The 11,571-nt window shown below is 41.7% G+C and overlaps 1 protein-coding gene across 2 annotated transcripts in view; it reads left to right on the top strand.

Moving 5' to 3' along the window:
• Positions 1-11,571, top strand: part of LOC119181180 (uncharacterized) — a 767,515-nt gene that overhangs the window by 142,799 nt on the left and 613,145 nt on the right. The gene's annotated exons all lie outside the window — the stretch shown is intronic.

Here is an 11,571-nt window from a genome sequence, read left to right on the forward strand (position 1 = left end):
GAGCACCGTGACGTAAGCGGCTAGATAGATGGCCATAATGCGGAGGGCACCGAGCACTGCCTGTTACAAATTACGTGTTTTGCTTTTCATCTCATCACTCGGTGTTTACTTGACTGGTAGAGTTGTATCACTTTGTAGATCGCACTGCTACCGAAAGTAAGGTCAGAATTCGTAACGTCGTTTGTGTAGGCAGCATTCACAATAGAAGAATACAAAACAACAAATAAATAAATAAGCAAAAAAATTCAAGCATCAGCTAATAAAAAATGTTTTCATATTTTAAGGTAGATCAACTTTACCTATGGATAGTAAACAAGTTACACAGAACCTCTCCTCCCCCATCACGTTTTTACTTTTTTTTTCAGGTGTTTCTCATACCTCAATATGCTAACACGGGGTGTCCGACCTCAATGCAACATGATTGTGGTATCAATGATGGTTTATTTCGAAAACGTACACTTCTTTTACGCGGAGGAATGCGCTACTTTTGGAATAAAAGCCAAGCTGGTTTACTAATGCACGTCGTGATTTGATGCTTCTAGGTATATTTCACGAAACGCTAGTTACATTTAGAGGAAAGGAGGTCTCTCACTTTGAGTTCGCTTGAGCTGTGCTTATGATATTTACCTAACGTGAAAACACCGTTCAAAGAGACGTGATGTGGTTTAGCTTTTATTTTATTAACGAGCCTCTCTCGATCTGTATATATGTGTACATTTTTTTCACTCTAATCCTCGATTTGTCCTCCATACCGGCATCGTGAGCTTAGCTTGGCCACGTGTGTAGGCTCGATAAGTCGCGAATGTCTTGGCAGATGACGTTAAGTCCCCAGGCATTCGTTCTCTTGTCATCTCCAATAGTGACACATCTAAGTCTAAGCGCCTTCGTTTCTTTTTTATTCCCTGGCGTTAAAGGGGCTGTGGATAAGGCAACACAGTAGATGCCATTGTACGAAACAAGCATAAACACAGTAATGCTCGCACGAGTGGTTGGACGGAACTGGGTCAGCAGGGGAACAGAGAATTTCCGCCATCATATCGGCTGAGAACGCATACATTCTTATTATCATCACGTTTCTGAGGAGTTCCGGCTATTGTTAGCCTAACAGCATGCTCAGTCTATTTGCTTGTTTTTTTTTGCTAGATTTTGATCATCATTGGCTGCCTCGGGTTGACAATAAGTGCGAAAGTGAGTATACTCACTTTCCTTTTCGCGTTTTTGAATACTATTACCTAAATACTATAGTATTCAGACATTGTTGCTAAATGTGCTGCACGTTCGGTAGCGATAAAAGCGTCCATTTGTGGGCCCACTTCCTCACTTTATCCTTTTTTCTCATTATTTAACCTTTCGGGAAACTTTGTTTCCGCTTCCTGAACTGTTTTTAGTGCTCAACGAAACATGCGAGTGTCAGCGTAGTCGATGTGGACACGATGGGCAGTAGATCACTTTGAGCGGGTTTCGCGCGAAACGCTGGAAAGCCATAAGGATACGAGGAAGTGAGATGAGTACACACCACTAGCGAAGCTTTTATTTTTGTTTTCTTTAGTTACTTCGTTTACACTGCGCCATGTTGTTGTAGCGTTATAGTAAAAAAGTGCTCTATATATTACTAAAGACCTTGTATAGACTTCTGGCTTATGAATCTTACTTATTCATGACTCTCTTAGCATGCCAGTATCATAGCTGGATGCAATTTCTTATTGTTGGCAAATTTTACCATGTTGCTTAACATTTTGCGAAAAAGAAAACTCATTTTAGGGCCTTTAGAAGGTGCCTTTTAGCTAATGTTAATATAAAAACGTTAATGTTGCCTGCTTGACATTTTATAGATATGCAATCGCCCGGACGCTTCTTGTGTACGCCTGCATGCCCTATGTCATATTTCCGTTTTCTTGTGCCTCCACTAGCTCTTCATGGCAATTTTCAATTGTGAATAAGGCACGTGTGTAAAGTGGCCCTGTATTAACGGAAACTTCCGTGAACTTAATTTGCGGGTAAAGGGGAGGGGGAGGCAGAGGAGAAAGAGGAGAAAGAGGAGAAAGAGGAGGAAGGAAGGAAGGAAGGAAGGAAGGAAGGAAGGAAGGAAGGAAGGAAGGAAGGAAGGAAGGAAGGAAGGAAGGAAGGAAGGAAGGAAGGAAGGAAGGAAGGAAGGAAGGAAGGAAGGAAGGAAGGAAGGAAGGAAGGAAGGAAGGAAGGAAGGAAGGAAGGAAGGAAGGAAGGAAGGAAGGAAGGAAGGAAGGAAGGAAGGAAGGAAGGAAGGAAGGAAGGAAGGAAGGAAGGAAGGAAGGAAGGAAGGAAGGAAGGAAGGAAGGAAGAAAGGAAGGAAGGAAGAAAGGAAGGAAGAAAGGAAGGAAGGAAGGAAGGAAGGAAGGAAGGAAGAAAGGAAGAAAGGAAGGAAGAAAGGAAGGAAGAAAGGAAGGAAGGAAGGAAGGAAGGAAGGAAGGAAGGAAGGAAGGAAGAAAGGAAGGAAGGAAGGAAGGAAGGAAGGAAGGAAGGAAGGAAGGAAGGAAGGAAGGAAGGAAGGAAGGAAGGAAGGAAGGAAGGAAGGAAGGAAGGAAGGAAGGAAGGAAGGAAGGAAGGAAGGAAGGAAGGAAGGAAGGAAGGAAGGAAGGAAGGAAGGAAGGAAGGAAGGAAGGAAGGAAGGAAGAAAGGAAGGAAGGAAGAAAGGAAGAAAGGAAGAAAGGAAGAAAGGAAGAAAGGAAACGTTTCTTGCACAAAATTCAGGGCGTTGTCGAAGTGAATGGTAGATGCATGCTCTGTTTGAGCGTCGGTTTCGTATTTGCCAGCTAAATTGGTCAGAACTCATCACTACGCGCTGACAAACAGAGACAGCCTTTCCGAAATTGCAAAGCGGCTGTGGACTATTCGTAGGAAGTACTGTGATTCGCCCCTTGGACTCGATCAGTTATTTCCATAGGTTGAAATGTTGATAGTCTCAAATTATGTAAGAACTGCCGTAATTTTGTACACACCCTGCCCCGCCGCGGTGGTCTAGTGGCTAAGGTACTCGGCTGCTGACCCGCAGGTCGCGGGTTCAAATCCCGGCTTCGGCGGCTGCATTTCCGATGGAGGCGGAAATGTTGTAGGCCCGTGTGCTCAGATTTGGGTGCACGTTAAAGAACCCCAGGTGGTCGAAATTTCCAGAGCCCTCCACTACGACGTGTCCCATAACCATATGGTGGTTTTGGGACGTTAAACCGCACATATCAATCAATTTTGTACACACCCGAAGATACCTTCTGTTAAAGTAATGGAAACATGGCAGGTAGTCAACAAGTGCCTCTTTTCTGTGATATTTAAATAATATTGGACACATTTCTTGAAACACCCTGTATAGATGATGAAAATGCGCCATTTATCTTATATCAGCTTACACAAACCAACCCAAGCAAATTGCTGAGTTAATCACAGTTGACGTGAAATTATTTAATCAAAGTTTACACACATAGCAGAATACTACACGGGAATTTTCGAGATTTAAGAATACATAGTTTAACCGGAAGATACTGTTTGGCGCTTCACTATGCTAGGCTAGTGGATGTTCAAGGGGCAGGGTAAAATTGCGTGAACATGGAAAATAATTATAAATCCTAAGTTTTACGTGTCACAACAATAATGTAGTTATGAGGTTCGTTGTGCTGTATGGCATGGAAAGTGTCGATCACCTGGAGATCTTCAACGTATGCCCTAAATCACAGTAGTATATACACACTTATAAAGTGTTGCGACCGTCGAAATGCGACCGTGGGGCCGGGATCAAACCAGCATCCTTTTGATCAGCAGCAGAGCATTGTAACCACTCTATTATCGGGGCGGCTCATGTGAACTTTTCAATTAATAAAGTATACGCGAAAAGTAACTATTTGAACAAATTGATAGGGAATCATAAAAGAGCGCGCACGCACGAATACAACAGAAGAAAAAAGAAGTATCGTCGGTTATTTCCTCCTTCTTTTGTATTATTGCGAGCGTGCTGTTATATGACAAATTTTTGTTTGTATTTTCCTTCTGTTCCAGACCATCCTTTTGTTATTCTGTTCACCCTTAAATACTGAAAACCGTGAGCATCAAATTTTGACAAGGGACGTTCACAAGCCTATGTGAACTTTTTTTTAGCCATACTAATACGACATTAATTAATCGCATGCCCCCGCACTCTGTCCCATGACTGCGTTATAATAATGAGAAATACTCAAGAAAAAAACAAAACAGATAATCTTTTTTGTGAGTAACTCAATATGCATTGTGACCCCATCAAGCGAGACGATTTGGCTGATATCTTAGATGTGCTGCCCTCGTATGGAATAAGTGCAGAGAATGTTTATTCATTGCCCGATGAAGATTAGCACTCTTAATCTCGACATTACTATATGACGTACAGAGCTGTTGTTTCCGGAAACAACGTCAGGCACAGCAGTGGCTTTCTACACAGCATCGCGCATAAATTACGAGAAAAGCGATAATTCGGACTTGTTCATTATGCAGAGTACACTCTTGTAACCGGGTCTTTACATATCTTGCTGTTAATTTGGTGCATACAAAACCTCAAGAAAAATCTGTGTTGACAACAATAAATTGTTCATTCTATACTCGTTTCTGTTCTGTCGAAATAACATGCGCAGCATACCCTGAACAGACTGCTGTATTTGAAGTTTTCGGTGGCAACATCAGTAAGCATAGCAGTGAAGATTGAGAAAGCGCCTTCATTAAAACCTTTTCTTCGTAGTGTTGTTGCAAATGAATTATTTGAACTAATTATTCACCCGATACTGTAATAACGCAGTCTCCCTCTACACACACTATTATACATGAAATGCGGTGGTTCACTGGTCAAGAATGTTCAAAAGTCGTTTTAGCAAAAAACTTCTCGTTGTGAAAAAAAGCTACGCGTATTCCCATCTGAATGTTTCCCATTTTGGAAACGCAGCCATTTTTTTTTATTTTATAGAACAAAAAAGAAAGAGTACACTAAGATAGTAATGTTGTGGCCCGATGCCGGGCGGTTAGATTAAGACCGCGGAAGGCTCAATTTATATTATATACTGATGCTGGTCTTTCTGAACTTCAGATAGAGAGAAAAAAAGCGCCGCCATGGTGGTCTAGGAACTAAGGTACTCCGCTGCTGACCCGCAGGTTGCGGGACCGAATCCCGGCTGCGGCGGCTGCATTTCCGATGGAGGCGGAAATGTTGTAGGCCCGTGTGCTCAGATTAGGGTGCACGTTAAAGAACCCCAGGCGGTCAAAATTTCCGGAGCCCTCCGCTGCGGCGTCTCTCATATTCATATGGTGGTTTTGGGACGTTAAAACTCACATATCAATCTGTATATGTATACTAATGCGCTGCCTTAAATGCACCGAATAGCACTTTAGTGAAATCTCACGCTTATTTTCGGAGCCCTCCACTACGGCGTCTCTCATAATCATATGGTGGTTTCGGGACGTTAACCCCCACATATCAATCAAATCGAAATCTGACGCTTGATCAGAAAACAAAACACGCAAAAAGGAAGTGCAGGTGGTGACGTCACCTTAAAACTCCTCCACCGAACAACATGACGTCACGGATTTTGACGGCATGTACTAGAACCTACTCGGTTCCTAATCAGTAAAAATCAAGAGCGTTGTTCTTGGAGGCGTCATTGGCCTAACATACGAAATTTTAGCAAATTTCATTGCGCCATAAAACAACGTCCAGGCAGTATCAAAAATATTTTTTGAAATTCGTGACACTACGTTTTTCCCCTCTTTGAAAAAAATTGTGATGGGAAAATTAAAGACGTTAGATTTCTCAGAGTACAATTAAATCGTCCAAACTGATTAATTGTTTTGCTTTAGTGTACCATTAGGTTGTAGAAGGCAGTTTTCTGTTTATTTTTTTTTATTTCTCACAATGAAATGCCTTCGACCGAAATGCACAGTTTCAGCAATCAACATGCCAACATTGTTATAAATGAGAAGGCTTCAAATTTTCGATACGAAAGCTGACATGACTAAAAGGCAGCCTACAGTGCAAAAAATCACAGGCATCTCAACAAAAGACCAACTGAACGCTTGCAGGCTTGCTTATGACCCATCCACTAGTCTCCACTTACTGTCGTCTAGGGGAGCGAAAGTCATACATCACTTTGCCGTTTAACCAAACCAAATGAATTGATTAGTGAGTAAACTATGAGTATTAAGTGAGTGATGGATCGTCTGAAAAAAGTGACGGCAATAAACTCAAAGTAGTTAAAAGCTGTGCTAATTAGCAAAATTCATATGAATGACACTTAGAACATGTTCAAGCTATATCTCTTGCGATGTGACCTAACGTTCGAAGTGGGTATGTCCTGTTCATCATGTGCCCAAATAGAAGCAACCTTTCTAGAATTGTTGAAATGTAATTCGTTAAAGCAGAGAAAGAGCAAATTGAGTGATCTTGCAAAAATTTTGTGGCAAACGGGATGTAGGATATTGAAAGACGGAGAAGAAAGAGAGCGTGGGGGGGGGGGGGGAATCAACAGCAGACATTACAATAATTTCCATAAAAAAGGAACAGATATCGATGGAATGTTCTTATATTTACTTAGAATAAAAAAGTTATAATAAATTCGGACAACTATGAACTCCGTGATGAAAACTATGAAGATGAGAAACGACCTGAAATATCAAACACTTCATCGAAAGCCTACTTTTAAATATTCGTGATAATTTTATGCCAGACGAAATTTCTGTCTTAAGAAGTGACGCCCCTTAAGAACGATGTCTCATTGTTTAATCGCATATTTTAAAAACTTCCGGTCAACGCCTTGCTGCCAAGACTGCTCACCCATTTTTATTGATACCGAAATTATTGATATGGGTGCCACGAAATGCGAGAAGGCAAATGAAAGTGAATGAAAAGCAAGAAAAAAACATGGACATGATTGCTGTGTAAGTGTATCCTACATATCGTTATCGCGAAAAGTGGTGAATTTTAGGAGAAACGTACTTAAAAATTTGAGTGGTTTTTTAGGCCCGTGGGCGTTTTGGCTGTGCTTCGTTTTTCACATGACCACCATTCTTACCCCTACTGCACCTTGACGGTGCAAGTGCGTCTTAGTTTTTATTTCGACGAGTAGCTGCTCTTTCATTAAACTGCTGCTAGTTCCAGCTTTGTGTGTTCGTCAAACTTTTTCTTTTTGTCTACGTGTTTTTCGAGGCTGAGTGGTTCGTGGACTCTCCAAAATATGTATTAAGAGGCCCAGAACAAGACTCTTCTGTCCCGATACTTGAGTTTCTCGGAACCATGCTCGCTTAAAGTGCAAGTTTTCTAATATGTAAATGGCCGATACATGCAGCTGTATATTTTGTAATGCCCGTGTTAAACTAACAAAACCCACAAAATTCTGGATTCTGCATGCACTGATTGAAATCAAAAATGAGGCGGCTGGCTGACGTGCTTTAGCCCGCTTTGTTTTCATATCGGAGTAAACAGCGGTTTCGAATAGCGTGTTAGTAAACATAGGCTTACATTCTGCGTGTAGGTTAAATTCCCTTTTTTTGGTTCTCACGCTTTGAAAGCCTAGTTGATATCTGCTTTTATAATATCCCGATGGCTTGCCAGGTTATTATTCGAGCATTAAAACGAAGTTTTCATTAATTTTCATGGCTTGAGAAGGCAATCATTTCGGCTCACTTCGTGCCATGAACTGTGGAGCCTTCACCGATAGCGCTGAGAGCTTTCTATGCTTGAAGGTGAAAAGCCAATCGGAGAGTATTGTGGTTTTAGTGCGAAGGGGGAGAGAAGCAATCATGACAGTATTGAAGGGAACGAAGAGGCCACAGCAGACCGGGACAGAAAGCGAAAACGGCACTCATGAAACACATGGAAAGATTGACTGGTAATAGTTTGCGCAAATAGCGTTTCTGTTTTCGAAGGCGAAGAAAAAGAAACTTCCTTCAAAAATTGAGACGATGAGCGCAGAAGACAATGATGCAAGAAATAGGTTTTCACGTCACCGTATCCGCCCTTTTTCAATCTTGCCTCCGCCTCTTTCAATCAAACAAACCGTCAGCCCTTCCAATATGACTTCGTTTAAGATCCACACAAACTTGCCGGAGAACTATCGGTAAAAATTTCTTTTGTCGTAGTGAGATATGAAAGCTGCCCGTGTTTTTGTTTCGTAACCACGCGATGAAGATTACTGAGGAGCGATGTTTCAATTTCAAGCATTGCACTATTTCTTATGTGTTGATTTTTCAAGAGACTGTGACTTATAGGTGGTGACTACAAAGAAATATTCATAGAAAACACTAGTATATAATCTACTATACGCTGCCCACACAAAGGTCTTCATGCACAGAATGAGAAAAAAAAAACTAACATTTATATACGCCCACGTGAAAAAGCTAACAAAACGACACAAAGCGCCGTCTTCTGCACTGCGGAAAGTTTGTACTTTCCCTAAAAAAAAAACTTGTGAAATACTGCATGATTTAGATAGGGGGCCGTAATTTTTTGCTCTAATGTCGGGCCCATGAATAACAGTCGACATTTCTGACTACCACTGTACGGGAATTATTACAATGAGTGAACTAATCATAAGTTTCATAGTGAAAAATAAAGTGGATAAACGTTATTGCCCACATTCTTGTAACAAATACTTTTGGTACATTGTTTTAGTGTTTTGTTTGTATGCCTCATAAGTTTCTGTAAAAATAACGGCTGGACATAGCATGACATTTCAAAGCCCGCCGAAATGCCAAACGCTGGGCCGGGGGCCCACATATTCATCAACCTCTCCCCAGATGCATTAATTATGTAAATGTCACCTTCAGCTGCCTTTATTTTCATCCCCCGCTGTTTTCATCCCCTTTATCCCTTCCCCAGTGCAGGGTAGCAAACCGGATGTGCGTCTGGTTAACCTCCCTGCCTTTCCTTGCATCTTTATCTCTCTCTCTCTCTCTGTGTTTGAGAAATTCTGACGTGCCACAAACGCTTGAAGGGATCTGCACTAGCTGTGCGTCTGGCTAATTTGCTCAAAAGTCCTTGCTCGTGGAGACACGGGTACGACTTTTAAGTCATCAAATTCAAACTTTGTTTCCCAGTGTCCCACGTGCACTTTTATTGAAGGTACTTCCGTGACGGAAATGATGTGTATTAGTATCGGCGGGCTTCGACATGATACATTTTTGTGTTAAAACGGAACACAAACGGCCCAAAGAAACAAGGACAGAAGGAGAGACGCAGAAGCTCGTTTCTTTAGCGCTTCTGTTTCCCATTTTCTCAGAATAAGCTTGTAGCTGCTTTTGGACCTCAAAATTGTTAAAATAATATTGTTGCGCTTTTAATGTCGAGGCATGAGGAGCAGCTATATATAGCAACTTTTGACCCAGTGGTCTTATTGCTACGCACTCAAACACATAATTAGGGGAAAGTAAGTTTCCCATTGACGACGAAGCTTGTCCATTTCACTGTAAAAAAAAAAAAAGCTTTCAGTTTTCATTGCTTCAAATGATATCCTTTACGGACACTGCTGAAGTTGCCCTGTTTCTTGGCATAGTTGCAGAGCTCTACAAAACGTATCACTTAGAAAGAAATTTCAGCCGGGACATTCTCCAAAATAAAGAACCCGGAAAAAAATTGATCGCTTTCTTCTTTTTGAAGATGCAATAAAGTCTGAGCGTTGAAGCAGTCTTTCTCAAAAAAGGTATCTATACATGTTAACGCCAGCTTCTTTGGACATTTAAAAACCCACACATACGTACAGAAAAGAACGGGAGCGTCAACTACAGGAGTAACAACGGGGTACTTAAGGCTGTTCCGAATCGAACTTCGCCACTTTCGCTGTAGGTTTATTCCCGCATGCAGAGCAAGCTATCAATTGATCGAGTCCTATTTAGTGGGTGGCTTTTGATGTAGAAGGTTCTTCTGTTTCTTGCTGTCTGCGGAACGTCACGTATAGTGTGAACCGTCAAGACGCTGGAATGCTGCTATTAGAGCAATGGGTCCTTATTCTTCTAACATGAAGGAAATAAAAGCTGTTTGCCTGCCCCAGGAAAATTACTGACATTTTCTTAAACACAATATTGTAGATCAGTGACTATGGCATTGCGCTGCGGTGTACAAAGTCGTGGCTTCTATGTCGGTCATGTGTGGCGATACAGAATGGGGTGGAATAATAAACTGTGGTTCGAGTGGTAATTGAACCTAGAACACTTGGGAAGCGTGCACAGTCACAAATTAATGTGCCATTTTTATTCTTCAAAAATGTTCGGGCTTCAAACTGATTAAACACTCGCGGTTAAGTATGATGTTCACATTTGCGTTACCAAGAACAATTTTTTTACCATTTCTTCTTCACCTTGTGTGAACATGAGAGTAACACATGAAAATAATAATCCGAGATACAAAAAAACGCCAGGCTTTTTTGTATCTATCTGATTTCGGTAAAAAATCAATCGCGTGATCGAAGCCTGTGCTGTAGCCATCTTCGTCAAACAACATCAACTGTTCGATCCAGTTCGCTCTCTGTATTAGAATTTATGTGGCACCTATTTTTAAACAAAGTAAGGAAGTAGCGTGGTGAAGTGCACCTGATGCAGGGTCAATGGTGAACGCCTCCTTCCCGCCACAATATCCGTGACTTTCTCGTATCATCTGAGCAAATATTTGACGCTCTTCCAGATCTAAAACGAAATCTAAATGGGCACTCGCGTTAGCCGAAAAACGCGACCTATATTCTGTACCCCCCCCCCCCCTCCCCAGGGAGTTCAAATAAACTTCCGTCTTAACGCGAGCATCGGAGTGTTGTCACTGCGGCCAATATAAGGGCAAACTTCACTTTCAGAAAGGTTCCAAGCAATAAACCGAATTTATTTGCTGTTCGGGTCAACAAAAGCAGACCTTTGCCTCTGAATACAAGTGAGGCTTGCATTTCAATATTGAGGTCAATCGGGGAACCGTTCCACTAAACCGCGTACTTTTCCTGAAGTATGGAGGTTGAAAAGGAATATTTGTGTTAACACAGTATCAAGCAAGAGCAGGTATCACTGCCCCGCTGTGAGATATCAACCATCCGGCCGTTTCGGAGAGGTCATAGCGAATTATTTGAGATTATACACGCCTTATTCCAGAAATAAGAATAAATGTTACGCGTGGGCTTTATTTTGATGAAGCAATACTTATTCGCTGATGAAACAAGCTGTCGATTGGTCGGTATATGAGAAATATTTGTTGGCAGTTGTCGCCTACTCTGCTTTACCATGCAGTCGCATGTGCACTCTCACTTGCCTCGCATGTCTGTCGTGCATGATAGACTTATTTCCATTCGCTTTCTGCGTTTTGGACTGTGCAAACAAAGATAACAGCGTGCACTCAAAAAGCGCAAAAGCCCTACTTGCTGAATGCTTATTGCGGACGTTCCACGTGTCTTTTGAAAAAAAAATAAGTGGCGAGAAGGAGACAGCGTTTTTGGCAAGTGTAGTGATGGCGAGATTGAAACTATACCCTCTATCATTTGAACTTGGTTTGATGTGCGCGGACCTTCAACGCATGTGATATTGCCTGGTAAAAGAGAATGACGCCAATCGCCCTAATGCTCGAAT

Source organism: Rhipicephalus microplus, chromosome 10 (genome assembly GCF_043290135.1).
Source record: "Rhipicephalus microplus isolate Deutch F79 chromosome 10, USDA_Rmic, whole genome shotgun sequence".
Lineage (NCBI taxonomy): Eukaryota > Metazoa > Arthropoda > Arachnida > Ixodida > Ixodidae > Rhipicephalus > Rhipicephalus microplus.